General features: G+C 41.4%; 1 protein-coding gene across 4 annotated transcripts in view; it reads left to right on the top strand.

The window, feature by feature from the left end:
- Positions 1-16,569: 16,569 nt before the first annotated feature.
- The window catches only part of ATOSA (atos homolog A), a 97,114-nt gene continuing 96,557 nt past the window's right edge, over positions 16,570-17,126 (top strand). Inside the window, exon 1 of one of the 4 annotated variants that reach the window (XM_037054663.1) lies at positions 16,570-16,926. The gene's annotated coding sequence lies outside the window, so the exon portion shown is untranslated. Of the gene's footprint in view, positions 17,044-17,126 lie in introns of all 4 variants that reach the window. The other 3 variants (XM_037054662.1, XM_037054660.1, XM_037054661.1) reach the window with 3 other exon arrangements.

The following is a 17,126-nucleotide window of genomic DNA, read 5'->3' as shown; positions in this document are numbered from 1 at the left end:
TTCGATTCCTGGTCAGGGCACATACCTGGGTTGCAGGTTCAGTTCCTGCGGTCAGGCGTTTGTGAGAGGCAACCAATCAGTGTTTCCCACATCGATGTTTCTCTCCCTCTCTTTCTCCCTCCCTCTTCCCCTCTCTAAAAGTAAATAAATAAAATCTTTTTTTAAAAAAAGCAGTGATTGGCATACAGCAGAGGCTTAGTTCTTCTAATTTTGGCAACAGTGCTCTGATAAAACAGTGGGTTTTTCCTGTGTTACAAATGTTTTTGTTTCAGCGCTGTTGGTATTTTCTAGCTGACTTAACACAAAGGCAGCAGGTTAGATTTCTATCTGTGGCTTTTTGAGTCTCAAAGGAGAAATGGTAATTATCTGCTTTAATTCCAAGTAATTATATATTGAAATGTACTCAGAAGTTTAAGTGTGAAGTACAAAAAGACTGATTTGAAAACTTGCAAAATTCCAGGTTGTATATTTGAAAGGAATGTATCAAAAAGCAAAGTCGTCACATCGGATAGTGCACTTAATTCAGAGAATTCACCTGTGTTGGTTAAACAAAAGAAAGGAGACTTAGGGGTGAGAGAGGAAAGAACAATTTAAATAGTGCAGGCATTCATATCTGCCACTTCCCTCAACTAATACCTGATTCTTTGTGAACTGAGAAGCAAGGAGTAAAGAGGTAATTCCATTAATTGGTATTAGTTTTTACATGCTGTTATGGTAAGCATTCCACTGTGCTAAGTATAATTCTAGTGTTTCATATACACTTTTGTAATCAGCTTGTCAATTTCACTGAAATTGTTTTTAGAGGGTGGTGAATGCACAATACAATATACAGTTGATGTATTCTAGAATTGTACACCTGGAATCTTTATACCTTTATTAACCGATGTCACCCCAATAAATTCAATAAAAGATTTCTTTGGAGAGTTTGATGGAGGTTGCATTAAACTTATAAATGGAGAAAGCTTATCTTTAAAACATTGAGTCTTTCTATCCAGGAACATCATCTGTTTTTCTAGTTATTTAAAGCTTATTCCAGATATTTATTGTTTATTGTTTATTTTTTTCCTGAAAGTCTCCAACACTTTTCATTAGTTTTATTTCTAAGTGAAATAATGGCTTTGTCACTATTGTGAATGGATCCCTTTCCCTAACATTTTCAACCTGGTTATTGTTGAGTTATGAGAAGCTATACATTTGTCCAATGTTGATCATTCAACTAGGGTACTGAATTTCTTTACTAGTCTTACTAGTTTAACTCTAACTGCTGACGTGGTCTTGTCTCAGCCTCCATTTACTTGTGTCTTCTGTCTCTTTTCCTGGTTTAGTGGGTCAAGTAAAACCTCAGATATAATAGCAAATGGTAGTGGTAGAAATAGCTATTCTTATAGTCTTGACTTTCAAGGGAATGCTTGCTTCGAATGTTTCTCTATTAGGTGTGATGCTGCTAGAAGGTTGTGGTAATTGTCTATAAGGAAGGTTTCCTCCCTTCTTAGCTCTCTATGGCATTTTAATAGGAATCCATTACATTTTGTCAAGCATAAGTGTTTTTCAGCATAAGACGATCACTTGGTTTCTGTTTCCTTTAACCAGGTAGTATGGCAATTTGTATTAACAGACTTCATAACCTGGAAGAGTCCTGTATTCCTAGAATAAAATGTCTTGGCACAATGTAATATTTCTTTAACAAACTGCCAGGTTCCCTGCTAATGCTTACTCTATGGAAGATTTTTCCTTCTATGATCAGAAATAAAATTTGTTTCTCGTAGCTTTGGGAGGGCAAGTACTTCCATTTTGTTTTGCTATCAGGATTATGTTGGTCCCAGAATGAAACAGAAAGCTTTTATCCTTTTTTTTTTTGCTCTGGACAGTTTATATAAGAGAACATATAAAAAGAATTATTTGTTCTTGTATGGTTTGTTAGAATTCCCTCATAAATTTTTCTGGGCCTGGTATCTTTGAGGAGTAGAGCTTTGACTAACTTTTCTATTTCTTAGGTGATTGTTGATCTAGGCAAATTCTCTGTCTATTCTTGGTTCCATTCTATGGTTTATATTTTTAATGAGATTACCCACTTTATATTAAGTCTCATATTTGTATAAAATTATAGCCCTGGCTGGTGTAGCTCAGTGGATTGAGCGTGGGCTTCAAACGAAAGGGTCGCCAGTTCGATTCCCAGTCAGGGCTCATGCCTGGGTTGCAAGCCAGGCCTCCAGTATGGGGTGTGCAAGAGGCAACCACACACTGATGTTCCCCTCTCTCTCTTTCTCCCTTTCCCCACTCTCTAAAGTAAAGGGGTAAAATCTTTTAAAAAATGATATAACATTTTTGTAATTAAAATTACCTTCTGTAGCCATAGTTACATTATCTTTCTAATTTCCAATGTTATCTATGTTTTCTGCTTAGAGAGCTGCAGACATTTAAACTGCAACCTATTGATCTGAAGACAACAAGAGATCATTTCTATAGCAGTACTATAGCAACCAGACTAAGCTTAACCCAGCAATTAGAAATTTAGGTGTTTAGGGATTTGGGTATTAGGGAAGGGAAAAAAACTGAGTGGTAGAATATAAGTAAGAGCATTTCAATCCCTTGATGCTCAAATAAAATAGCTAGGGAGTCTGAGATATTCTGAAAAGCTTAACAGTGTTCTCCCAACTCTCTACTCTCACAAAACCATCTTATCTCCACCAAGAAAGACACTCACTCTTAATTTCAGTCAGTCTAAGAAATATAGCATTAAAATTTTTTGCTTGACTATTGAGTTACTAGCAGGATGCATCAATGTCAATTTCTTGACATTTCAATTTCACCAAGCACCAGATTCCATCTTCTCCATTTTTCTTCAACCTGGTTTAATGAATCACCAATATCTTTATTTTCAACCTTGTTATCTTGGACAAACCACACCATTAATTTTCAGTTTATCTTTTCCTTAGGGTGAAGAAAAATGTTCAGCCTTCCTACTTCAGGACTCACTTTCACTCAGAGGTAGCACATTACCACTGTTGCAAAACACTGGCATATAAATGTCATCTATTTATTTTCTTCTACCATTGATTTGTGCAAGCCTCATCTTGTTACTTTGCTCCTGGCTCTTCTCAGGAACATGTTCTAGTTAATAGTTTATAGTTTTGTTAATCCCGTTGTTTGCTTTGTTTCACATGTGGCAAATCTTAGAAAACTCTGAACCAAACTTTATTCTGACCTAAGTGTAGGTATCATTAGAGTAAAGTAATAGTAAATAGTAAACTAATACATGGGTTTTAATGCTAAACCATATCAGTGTAATACATTTGGAAAACCATTAATACTTAATACAAAAGAAAACCAATGTAGGTCACACGCCTCTGAGACATACTAAGTTTAGTGCATGGTAAGACCCAAGTGATCTAAGTATTCCAGTATAGACCACAGCACCTACAGGCAGGAGCCAGATCAGTTTTGTTCACTACTGAATTCCCTATGCTAGTACATGTCTGGCACATTGTAGATAAGCAATACACATTGTTGACAGAATAATTAATTGACTTATGCAAAGAATCTAATTCTATACTGTATCTTAATATTTTCGCCCATGATTTGAAAGCCATGTGAAATTGTGTTAGATGTTTTCAAGTTTCAAGTATCAGATCCGTTAAGGTTGCCTTTGTTCTAGGAGCTTATTGGAAGGATTTATGGAGCCACAAAGGGAAGACAAAAACATCTCAACAGATGTAGAGCCAGGCTTTGCAGAAAAATGGACCATCATCCCCACCATTTGGGACTGGCAGCACCTCCAGCAGCCTAATGGCAGCTCTTGCTTTAAGAGACTGCCTGCCTCCAGAGGATGGCCTTTAGGTAAAAGGTGCAGCCTTGGTTCAATCACTTTCAACCAGGGGAGTAGGGTCACAGGGCAAAAAGGAGGCTACTAACGATGCAGGTACTCTAAGGCACCTTGCATGGCTTAGTACGACCTTACTGAGTATTAAAAACAATCACCAGGGTGTGTCCTGTATCAATACCTAATAATTCAAAACAGCTATACTGTTTTCTTTCATATTCATGTTGCCATAAGGTTTTCTGTGTATATTTCATCTGCTAGACAAGCCATCAACACCCAGTCGTATTTCCTAGAATCATCACGGCATGTCCTGATGGAGAGCCAGAAATGAGCCATGATTTATTGAGAGGAAATTTTTATGTATTACAGCATACTGAAGAGAAATTTAATACACGGGCAATCCTGAGTAAGAGCTGGAGAGGGTTTTTTCCATATGTGACATTCCTATCAATCGGAAAACATTTTTGAAGTACATTAATCTCCGAAAAACAATTTCCGTGAAATCTCTGCATGTTAGATTTAGCTAGACCACTGCATGAAATCATCATAATGGTCTTTCTGGGCTATACCACAAATGATGTTGAATTCCCAAAATATGTGCTCAGGGAAAATCTATTGACTATTCTCAGAATTACGCCATAGCGACCTCGTGTGAAGTAATGATCTGATTCAAAGCAATGGTACTGTGAATTTCCCAATTGTGGAGGATTTTCTGAATACACAGTGAATTCAACTGGGCCCAGGCTACTGCTATGCATTTGTAAAAAGGTTTCAAATTTTTCTCTTATTAGCAACATGGTTGCCAAATTAGAAGACTTTCTCCATCCTTAACTCATTTGACTTCTCCACAAGAGCCAACATCTCCGAGGACATTTTCTTCTTGTATCCTGTGGCACCTTCACGTACTCCCACGGAGTGACCAACACTTGCATGCTGATGGTTTCTCAGTAATATCTACATCTGGATGGACCTCATCTCTAAACTACAGCATAGAATCTTTCTCTGCTTTCAGAATGTCTGTCTACATACTTACAGGTTTTTCAAACTTAATGTGTAAAACTAAATATCTTATACTCCATATTCTGTACTCCACCCCTACCCCAGTCCTCTGTTAGGACACAAAACAAGTCTCAACAAATTTAAGAAGATTGAAAGTATATCAAGCATTTTCTCTGACCATAATTGTATGAAAGTAGAAATCAATCACAAGAAAAAAACCTGAGAAAGACACAAAAACATGGAGGCTAAATAACATGGTACTAAATAATGAGTGGGTTAACAATGAAATCAAGGAAGAAATCAAAAGATACCGTGAAACAAATGAATATAAGAACATAGCAAACCAAAATCTATGGGACATAGCCAAAGCAGTCCTATGAGGGAAATTCACAGCATTACAGGCCTACCTCAAGGAACAAGAAACATCACAAAGGGTAAGATTTTCTTCTCTTTTATGGCATCTGCATGTACTATTCCATTGTGTAAATGTACCGCAGCATTTCTGTCCACTCATCTACTGATAAGCACTTGGGCTGCATCCATATCTTGGCGATTGTAAATAACACTGCAGTGAACATAAGGTTACATAAAGTCTTCAAATTAGTGTTTCATATTTCTTTGGATGAATTCCCAGAAGTGGAATTGCTGGGTCATAAGGCAGCTCTGTTTTTAATCTTTTGAGGTAACTCTATACTGCTTTTCACAGCAGCTGCACCAATCTGCATTCCCACCAACAGTTTACAAGGGTTCCCTTTTTTCCACATCTTTGCCAGCATTTGTTTGTTAACTTATTGATGACAACCGTTTTGAAAGGTGTGACATGATATCTCATTGTGATTTTAACTTGAATTTCTCTCATCATTAGTGCCCGTTAGTTTCAGTCACTGAAAGAGCCTTTGGCTGTACTCCTCAATAGGGCATAAGCTCCATTGGGTGGGGTGAGAAGAAGTCCAGAGGGTGAGATGATTGCTTTTCTCCAGGCTGATATGGCATGGAGAGGAGTCCTCCAACCAAGCAAGACAGTGTCTGTAGCGTGGGGAACGACTCAGCACTGAGATCCTGTTGGCTGACCCTCCAATTCCCTCCCCAGAGCCACAAACCCAACTCTCCTCATGCAACTCCAGTCTGCTCCACCCTCCCTCCTTGAGAGCTCAGAGTGAGTGGCCACAAGAAAAAACTGTGTTTGACCCCTTATAAGGGTCCACTAGAGAGGGGACTCCTTCCTCTTCCTGGAGGACAGAAACCTCACTGCTCTCCAGAGCCCGATGTTATGTGGGTACCTCTTCCTGGCTCTGGTGCTCTTGGCTGGGGAGCCCAGGTTGGGGTTTAGACCTTAAATTTTTCAGCAAAACCTGCAGGGGGTTCAGCAAAACCCCTGCAGCTGAGATATCCATGCAGGACATCAGCTGCTGCCCATAGGAGTAAGGCTAACCCTTTTCATGTCTCCACCCTTTCCTACCAATCTCTATGTCACTTGTTCTGTAAATCACTGGTTATGAGACTTCTCCTCAGGTGGTCTTCAGTTGGTTATTCAGGATGACTATTCCAGAATTTAGCTGTAATCCCAGTTTCATCCTGGGAGGTCAAGAGTGTAGCTTCTACCTACTCTGCTGCCATCTTGGCTCTGGCTCATCCTTTTAGATTAATGAAATTTTTGAGGGTTTGTACTGTTTTTCTTGTGTCTGTCTCTCTAGAGCCCAGCAAAGTAGTTGGCATACAAAGTTAATGAATGTTGAATTGAATTAAACTTATGCTAGACAGAAATGACATTTTTGGAGCCCTGGCTGGTGTGGCTCAGTGGATTGAGTGCCAGCCTGTTCACAGAAAGGTCACTGGTTCAATTCCCAATCACAGCATATGCCTGGGTTGTGGGCCAGGTCCCCATCTGGGGGCATGTGAGAGGCAGCTGATCAATGTATCTCTTGCACATTGATGTTTCTTTCCTTCCCTTCCCCTCTCTCTCAAGGTAAATAAATAAAATCTTTTAAAAAAGAAATAAAAACCAATTACGCTGAGTTGCAAATACTGGATATTGCCTGTGCAATTTGGAATAAGAAGGTAGCTAGTGTTCTGTTCTCTCTGAAGCATGGCATTGTGAAATTATTAAGATACACATAACAGGACTTCCGCCAAGATGGAAGCATAGGTGGAAACACTGTGCCTTCTTCCACAACCAAGTTTGAATACAACAAAGGTTTGGAGAAACAAAGACACAACCAAACGACAGAAAATTGAATTATACGGAAGTCCGACTACATCTAACCGTTCAACGGGGACGGTAAGAGGGGCGGAGCCAGCAGCGAGCAGGGTCAGGCAGGACAGGGCCCCCGACCCAGGGACACAGGCAGACCGGAACCAGTTGGGGTGCGGGGCAGACCGCGGGCACATATTCGCGCACAGTGAGACAGACCACGCAGGCCCCAGGGGGCGAGGGCTGACGGCGGTGGCACACTCTCGGGCAGTGGGACGAAACGCGTGGGCCTGGTGAAGGCAGCAACTGCGGCACCGGTGAGGGCCGTGGCAGCAGGCGGTGGACAGGACGCCATAGTCCCTCTTTGACCCCGCCCCCACATACAACGTCACAACCCAGTGACTTAGTTGCCCTTTTCTAGTGAACACTTTAGGGCTCTGATCCTGCTATGGAACAGGCACGAACAACCCGAAAGATGGCGCAAGAAGAACTCAAAGTCCCAGAGCCAATAACTCTAAGTGACCGAGAAATTGCCAGCCTCTCAGAGCACAATTCAAGACACTATTTATCAGGATGCTCACAGAACTGGTAGATTATAGTCACAAATTAGAGGAACAAAGTCACAAATTAGAGGAACATATGAAGGCTAAACTAATTGAAATGAAGGGAGATGCACAAGAAACCAATAGTGATGGAAAGGAAGCTGGGACACAAATCAATGGAATGGACCAGAAGGAAGAAAGAAACAACCAAACAGAAAAGAATGAAGAAACAAAAATTTTTTTAAAATGAGGAGAGGCTTAGGAACCTCCAGGACATCTTTAAACGTTCCAACATCCGGATTATAGGGGTACCAGAAGGGGGAAAGACACAGCCACGAGTGGAAAACGTATTTGAACAAATAATAAAGGAGAACTTCCCCAGTCTGGCAAAGGAAATAGACTTCCAGGAAAGCCAGGAAGCTCAGAGAGTGCCAAAGAAGTTGGACCCAAGAAGGAACACACCAAGGCACATCATAATTACATTAGCCAAGACCAAAATGAAGGAGAGAATCCTAGAAGCATCAAGGGATAAGGGGACAGTCATCTACAAAGGAGTACCCATCAGACTGTCAGCGGATTTCTCAAAAGAGACCTTACAGGCAAGAAGGGGCTGGAAAGAAGTATTCCAAGTCATGAAATCCAAAGACCTACAGCCAAGATTGCTTTATCCAGCAAAACTTTCATTTAGAATGGAAGGACAGATAACGTGCTTCTCAGATAAGGTCAACTTCAAGGAGTTCATCAGCACCAAGCCCTTATTATATGAAATGCTAAAGGGACTTATATAAGAAAAAAAAGAAGATGAAAAACATGAACAGTGAAAGGACAGCAAACTCACAGTTATTAACAACCACGCCTAAAACAAATGCAAACCAAGAGGACAGCTAGATCAGGAGTGGAAGCATAGAAATGAAGAACACATGGAGGGTTAGAAATGGGGGTGGGAGGAGGAGAAGGGGGGGAGAAGGCACAGAAAATAGCATAGATGGTAGGCAGAAAATAGATAGGGGGGAGGGCGAGAATAGTGGGGGAAATATAGAATCCAAAGAACTTGAGACACGTAGTTATAAACTAAGGGGGGGAGAATGGTGGGGGAGGGAGGGTGTGGGTGGAGGGGATTGAAGGGGGGGAATAGAACAACTGTAATGGTATAATCAATAAAATATATTTTTAAAAAAGATACACATAACAAACAAAGAAAGGAACTACTTCTAATTCTCTTTAGGCTGCACTGAGCTTTTGGGTTCTGATAACCCAAAAGAATTTAGTTTCAATTATGAGCATTTAGTTTCAATTATAAGCATTCCCCTCTGTGAAAAGGAGTTGGAGATATTATGCATTATCTTTGTGCAATCTTACAAACTGATTTCTTCCTTAAAAATGTAAGATAATAGCAATGTAATAACCTAAGAAAAGATTCTTCTTACAAACGTTTTTACTGAAATACCTGATCATTTAGTATATCATGTACATTTTGAAACAGAAATCACTACTGATGTTTGTACCTACTTTTCAAGTAAAAAGATATAGATTTTTTTCTTTTTACCATGTAAAGCACTATCATAGAATTCTCATTAGGATGCAATGAACTGATATATTCTGATGAAAAGATTTAAAGGATCAGTAACTTGATTTATATTAGACTTAATGTATCTATCTATCAGGTCATGGAGAGTTTAACTGTTTCCTGAAGTCCATCCATCACTGCATCTGAAAATAGTTCAGTGTGTGGGGTAAGGTAGGTAGTTCTGTGTGTTATTCTCTAACAGGCATGAAGACAAAAATAATTTCTATGAAAACTACTGGATTTAATGTGTGTGTTTTGAAGGGTTATTCATGGCTATGGTATTTTCAAGTCTCATTAGAACTCGTGGAACTCTTAATAAGATTAGGAAAACAGTAGGTTCCCTTAGCCCAAGATTTGCACTGCTAGAAGGTATCACCTGGTTGAGAAGCATAGCTGATTTTCAAATGTCTTTTAAAAAAGATCAAATGTCTTTTGTGTTGTTGCTGCTAAGCCGCTAAGTCCTAGGGCAGGACTATCTAGTAGAAATGCTAAGCTAGCTACATGTATAACTTTACATTATAGTTGCTACATTAAAGGAATTTTTTAAAAGATTTTATTTATTTATCTTTAGAGGGAAAGGGAAGGAGAGAGAGAAGTATCAATGTATGGTTGCCTCTCATGCGTCCCCTGCTGGGAACTGGCCTGCAACCCAGGCGTGTGCCCTGACTGGGAATCGAACCACGATTGTGTGGTTCGCAGGCCCGCACTCAATCCACTGAGCTACACCAGCCAGGGCTAAAAGAATTTTTTAAACCTAAACATATCTAAAATACAATAATTTCCACAGGTAATCAAATTGCAAAAATGGTAACGTATTTTACATTTTTTCATACTAAATCTTTGAAACCTGGTATACATTTTACACTTACAGCACATTTCAAGTGGCATAAGAGATTTGTATTTCAAATTATTGATTAATGTTTACATTTCCTAACATTTGCTGTTGGAAAAAGCAGATTCATATATTCAAACATACTTATTTTTCTAGTAATGTAATCAAGGACCAGCCATTAAATTTATATTTAAATTAATTAAAATTAAACATTCAGTTTCTCCATTTCACTGGTCACATTTCAAGGGCTCAACAGCCACCAGTGACTAGTAGCTACTGTCTTGGCTGTCGCAGTTGGAGAGAACAGTACTGGCCTCGGTCCTCAGTAATGACCTGTCTTTGGGCCCAGGCTGGTGCCACTCAACAAAAGAAATAAAAGGAACTTGAAGCTACAGTTCATCTCTGCCCTTAAAAGACAAAATGAATATGTGTTCTTAAGATCATAAGTAAAATATGTGTTCAGAGAAAAAAAAAACGATGGGTGTGTGTGAGTGTAGATCCTAGAAGGCACTGTGAGGTGAGACTTTGGGCCCTGAGAGTCCAGTAAGGAATTGGGGAGGGATATCTATCACATGAGGGAAATGGCAAAAGGCCAGTGGCGGGAGGGTGCAGGGTTGGAAGGTGGGGTGTGGGAAAGGCAGAGGATCCAAACTAAATGGGACCAGTACCGGGTGATGGTCAAGAATATATGCCCCACAGTAGTGCCCTTTGGATGTGAATCCAGCTCTGCCACTTCCTAATTGCTTGACTTTGGGCATGTTAGTTACTTCCATTTTCCTGTTTCTTCAGTTATCAAATAGGTATAAAAATACTTCTTAGGGACGTTGTGAGGATTAAATGAACTAATACCTATAAAGTGCTCAGCATAGGGCTTACCGCTTAAGTGCTCCAGAAACGAGAGCTGCTGTTATTAACTAAATGTGACTATTTGCTGTTTGGAGTGTACATATAATAAAGCAGAGCCATTAAAAAAGAAGATTGTGTGTATTTATTTTTAGGTAAAGGGGAAGGGAGGGAGAAAGACAGGGAGAGAAACATCCATTGGTTGCCTCTCATGCAACCTCAGCTGGGGACCTGCCCACAATCCAGGCATGTGCCTGACCAGGAATTGAACTGGTGACCTTTCAGTTTGTGGGGTGATATTCAACTCACTGAGCCACACCAGTTAGGGCACAGCCGTTCTATTTAGAACTTGTCTCTCAAAGCATTGAGCCTAGGTTTAATAAACCAAGCTACATTCTAAACGTGCAACTGTTCTCACTATTTCTGAGCCTTAGTGTCCCAATTTGAAAATTTTGGAATAAGTTAACCTTTGTAATGTTGTAATGGAAAGGAAAATGACTCCATTTAGGAAGCAGTCTCATTCCACTGTGCAAAAAAAATTACTGATTTTAGAGAAAGAGAGAGAGAGACATCAATTTGCTCTTCCACTTATTTATGTATCCATTTGTTGATTTTTGTATGTCCCCTGACCAGGATGAAACCCACAACCTCAGTGTAGTGGAATGACTTTCTAACCAACTGAGCTACTCAGCCAGGGCTCCTTCCATTTCTTAACTGTAGCCTTGGGAAAGTTACTCACTTCTCTGAGTCTCCATTCCCTAATCCACAAGATGATAGAGTGATATTATGACCAAGTGTACATGAGAAATATCACAATGTACATGCGACATTTACTGTCACAAAAATGAGCGATAATTAATTGAATGACATTTTTTTTCACCCTGGCTGGTATGGCTCAGTGGATTGAGTGTGGGCCTGCAAAGCAAGTGGTGACTGGTTTGATTCCCGGTCAGGGCACAGGCCTGGGTTGCAGGTCAGGTCCCCAGTAGGGACCATGCAAGAGGCAAACCCACAGTGATGTTTCTCTCCCTCTCTTTCTCTTTCCCCTCCCCTTCTCTAAAAATAAAATAAATAAAATCTTAAATTTTCTTTCTTTTTTTGATTCCAGAGTGAGGGGAAGGGAAGGAGAAAGAGAAACATTGAATGCAAGAGAGAAACATCAGTCAGTTGCTTCTTGTATGTTCCCCCACTGGAGACTGAACACACTATCCAGGCATGCACTCCAATGGAGAATCAAACCAACCTTTTGGTATGTGGGATGACACCCAACCAATTGAACAACACCGTCCCGAGATGATATTAATTTTTGAAATGATCTTAACCCTTGATGTCTCAGAGACTGTCCACAGCTCAGCAAATCTTCAGAAGAAGGTTTTCCATGCCTTGAAGTTAACAGACTTTCGTACATTTCTAAGCCCATACTACAGTCACGTATGCAGGCAGGAACCATAATCACTTTTCACTTCCTTGTACTTGTGGTTACAGAAGGTAAACAAACAGGAGCTTCAAACAAGGACAAACCAGCCAACCAATTTAAGGGAAGGTGGAGGGTTGTTTACATGAACCAGTACCTTAGCAATGGCTCCATGTTGTTTCTCTTTAGGAAAAATAAGTTGCAGTGAACATAAGTGAACCACTGGAAACAATTTAGCTACGGAAAGGGTAGCTTGTCTTTCCTCTTGTTGCTTCAAGAACTAAAAGTACACAATTTGATTTTTTTTTTTTACTTACTAAACAAGACTAGATTTACCTATACATTTTAATTACTGGTACTATTTACTTTTTACTTACAACACTTTATGATAAACAGAGCTACCAAACCCCATATTCAAAAATTTATTTTCATATGAAGATTTTCAATCACTTATTCAAGATTACCTCTTAGCTATAGGTCATAAGGTCGTTCCTTTGTTACACTCGAGAGATTTCTTCACATTTGCAACAGCTTCAGTTTTACTTTTTACAAAAGTAAAGATCTCCATGGTTTGGTGACCATTCCAAACCTGGAACATTTAGAAAATTTGCAATATTGGCAACACAACAGACAGGCCGAGAAAAAAATGATGACAATATTCTTTGCCAGAGTTCTGTGTTAGTTTCCCAGGGCTACAGTGACAAAAGACAACAAACTTCAGTGGCTGGAAATGACAGAAATTTGTTTTCTCACAGTTCTGAAGGAGAAAAGAAGAAATCAAGGTATGTATCCATACGGCCATTCTCCCTCTTACATCTCTGGGAAAGTCTTTTTTTGCTTCTTAGTAGATTCTGGTGGCTCTGGGCCACCTTTTGCATTCTTAGCCTTGGCTGTAGCATTCCAATCTCTGTTGTCTTGTCACAGGACTATCTTCTCCTTTGTCTTCATCTCTCTCTCATTTTGTAAGGATGACAGCATTTGGACTTGGCACCCGTCCCAATCCAGTAGGACTTCATCTTAACTTTATTATATCTGCAAAGACCCTATTTCTAAATCAGGTCACATTCACAGGTAGAAGGGTTGGGATTTCAACATATTTTGGAGGGCACAAGTCAACCCACAACACAACAGTAGTTGTCTCCTACTGTTAAGAGACAACACCAAAATTGCAATGAAAATGTATCCTTCCTATGAAATTTGTGCCACCCACTGATTTCCCAACTCTTAAAAACAATTGCTTTATTGACTGATTTTGAAGAGAAAGAAGCAAGGGGCAGGGAGAAAGAGAAACATCAATTTGTTGTTCTACCGTTTTTATGCATTCATTGGTTGATTCTAGTATTCGCCCTGATGGGGCACATCTGGATGACACTCTAACCAACTGAACTACCTGGTCAGTGGCCTGGCTTCCCAACTCTTGAGTTTTAACCCACTAGGGAGAAATGCTAGTTGCCATAAAGGGCACAGTTTGTGGGCATGTACAAGAAAATTGTATTGGTCATTATAAAGGTTGACATGTATTGGGTTCCTACTCTGTGCCAGGTCCTTTGCTTGGTGCTAGAGATGCAAGAAAAAGAGAAGGTACCAGTCCCTACTTGGATGGAGCTCATTATTGGAGCCTGGACGGGCTCCACGACCGTCCTTACGGTTGACAGTCTTACATTAACAAAGTGTGCAAATCAGCTATCCTAATCACCTTAGTAAGAGAATTTACAGAGACTGGATTAAACACAGTTAGAAACTGCCCGTTTCAACAGACCTGTAAAACTTGAGGGGACTACCTCCTTGCTGAAAATGAGTTAACTTTTTTGAAGGTAAGTACTCATAATTCTTTGGAACTTGAGGGGAAAGCAAAATGGAGAACAAATCAGATAGTAAAAGATTATGGCCCTGCCAGTTGTTTTGACTTTCCTGCTTCACCTACCCATACCCCTCACCACGCATGAACCGAAGATGTTTGCTTTGCTTGGGTGCCCCAAGATGCAAACACACTTGTTGCCAACACTTAAGAGTTGCGATTGTAGGTAGGTCCTTATTTCAAACACTATTGGGCAAGTTTTGTGTAATTACAGGATTAGTTTAGCATTAGAAAGGAAAGATTATTTATTGTCGGAGCCCAAACACTTCATTTTTACAGAAGAAAGAAGGCTGAAGAATGTGACTTGACCAAGGCTGTGTAACCACTTCAGTAGTCAGTAGTGGAAGCTCCATGAGAATAGTGACCCTGTTTTTGGTGACCTTTGTATTCTCAGAGATTAGCATGTGCCTAGCAAATGGTGAGTGCTCAGTAAATGTGTGCTGAGTGCATGAAATAATAATTTGAATAATGCATGAATTAGTCAAAAACACAACTCCAGCCCTGGCTGGTGTGGCTCAGTGGATTGCACACAGGACTGTAAAGCAAAAGGTCACCGGTTCAATTCTCAGTCAAGGCACATGCCTTCATTTGTGGGGCAGGTTGCTAGTAGAGGATGCATGAGAGGCAACCACACATTGATGTTTCTCTCCCTTTCTTCTTCCCTTGCCCTCTCTCTAAAAATAAGTAAATAAAACTTTTTTAAAATAGCAAAAAAAAAAAAACTATCGAATACTGTTTTTGCACTGCCATAATGATCTTCAATTTTTTAAACTGACCCGAGATTCCCAACAAAGTTTCAAAATAGTCTAATAAATGTTTAGACAGCATCATTTCTTTATGTGCTGTTAACCTAATTGTTTAAAAGAAAATTTGTTAGTTTGTGTTCCAGATTATCCAATATTCTTGGCTTTTACTCTCAACATTCCCACCCCCACCCCCGGGTCTTTCTACCTTTTGAAAATTAAGCAGAGAAAAAGAAACTAAATCACAGATCTTACCGCCTTGTCATCCAGTAAGCCTTTTACAATAGCTGTTAGCTGTTCCCAGCTGTTGTGCTAAATTTAGGATTTTGGATTATCTGTAACTGTTCTGTCTCCTATTACCAAGATTAATTGAGAAGTGATTGTAGAACAAGTGGAACTTCCGTTCATAAAAGAAACTATATAATCAATAATATCAGAGTCAAATCCACTGGAAGTTAGTATTTGTAGTCATTACATATATTAAGGAACTGTTGCATTTGTCAGAAGTTCATCTTCATCGGAACATTTCCTTGGAAACAAAATGTTGCCTTCCTGTAGGTTCTGCCCTGTTTTGATTAGATACAATCTTAGAGTTAAGGCTGCTAATTGCAGTTGTGAATGTAATTTTACAGTACATATCAACACATCTAACATATTACTAATTTTTCATAAATTTCATGTATTTCATAGTTTGAAGCTAAAAAGTTAGAATATCCAATTTGTACTTTACAAATTTTTTTCCAACGTAAAATACTGTAAAACAGTGAGTGCAAAGACAAAAGTAAATCACCCGTACACCTTTCCTGTTGTGATTCTTGTGTGCACCTTATTTCTTTAAAAAAAATTTTTTCTAACGAAACCAAGAGCTTGGCAAATTTTGTACCTTCCTTGCCTGTTTTGAGCTCACAACCCATATACGTACTTTGCCTATTAACTTAGTAGCTAATAGCTTCCGTGCTTGTTAGGATTGCTTTTTAAAATTACAGCAGATCCTTGTCATCTGTTTGTGTTTGAGTGATGACACAACATCACAACACGAAATGTAATGTCACATTGTTACAGCACAACAAGAAAATTACAGCTCTCTAACAATAACACGGTGTCAAAAGTGTCCTCCTGGCATGAGTCAGTGTTTTAGATGTTGTAAAAGTTATTTTAGGCGCATGAGTGCCTCGGGAGCTTGGGTTCCGAATCCTACTAAAATCCCTAGTGATTGGGAAAAATCTAGGGTGCGGGGGTTTGTCCTTAAACTCCCTAATCCCTGATGTGCATGGCTGCCCACTCTCCTGTCCTGACTACGTTAGACCCAGTAGCACGGTGAGCTGCAATCCACTTGGGGCTCAGTCACAAGTCTGCGCCAGCATCCGTGTAAAGGAGGAGGAGGAGACTAAAATTATCCTCTAAGTCTGGGACAGGCCCTCGGATGACATCTCCTCAGCTACCCCGTGCTCTAATAGCGCCGCTCGGACTCCTGGTCCCAGACGCGCCGCAGCCGTCTGAGCTCAGATCCGAGGCGACTGCAGCTGGGCGCCGTGCGCCTCTCTGGCCTCCGGGGCTCCGCGGGCCACACGCAGCCTCCGTCTCTCCCCGCCCCCCGCGCCCGGGCGGCGGACCGGCACCTGCACCCAAACCCAAGCCCCCTTATCAACTCTGGGCGCCGAGGCGTTGCCATAACAACCCGGCGCCAGCCGCGGAGGCCGCCGGGGAGGAAGTGACGAGCGGTGGGTTGGCTGTTGTTGGGACACGTGACCCGGGCAGTGTTTTGACAGGGCAAACAGCAGAGAAAGAACTGGGCGAGCGAGGGGGATCGGGAGCTGGGCGCCAGAGCTAGAGACAGCGGGCGGGCGAAGAGCTGGCAGAGACGCGGAGCAGGCGGGCCGGCTGGGGGCCCCGGGACTCGGGCGCGAGTCAGGGCCAGCGGCTGAGGGCTGGGAGCAGAGCGAGGCTGCAGCTGAGGCGGGGGTGGATGGCCACAGGGGCGCCCAGGAGCAGCGTCGGACTTGTCGTCTCGGGCCCCCATGGTGCCCTAACGCAGCCCTGGGGGGCGCTGCGCGCCACACTCCGCTCTTGCCCGTCCTGCGCCTCTCCGAACCTCGGGTCTGAGGTGGGAGTGTGATGTGAGTCTGCGGGCGAGCGGCTGAGAGAAGTGCCAAGAGGAGGAGGGATCGGCACCGGAGAGGAGAGCGAGTTAGGTAGCAGAGGTCGGCCGAGGGAGCCATGAAAACGACGCTCCGGTGGGGAGAGGGGCTGGCGTGGCGCTCGGTGCGGCCGGGCGGAGGGGAGTCCGGGGCCGCGCGGGATGGCTCCGCAGAGCGGG

Source organism: Sturnira hondurensis, unplaced genomic scaffold (assembly GCF_014824575.4).
Source record: "Sturnira hondurensis isolate 20B ecotype Veracruz unplaced genomic scaffold, ASM1482457v3 Scaffold0008196, whole genome shotgun sequence".
NCBI classification, from domain to species: Eukaryota; Metazoa; Chordata; class Mammalia; order Chiroptera; family Phyllostomidae; genus Sturnira; species Sturnira hondurensis.
The sequence above is the reverse complement of the archived record's forward strand: the minus strand, read 5'-3'. Positions and strand labels throughout refer to the sequence as shown.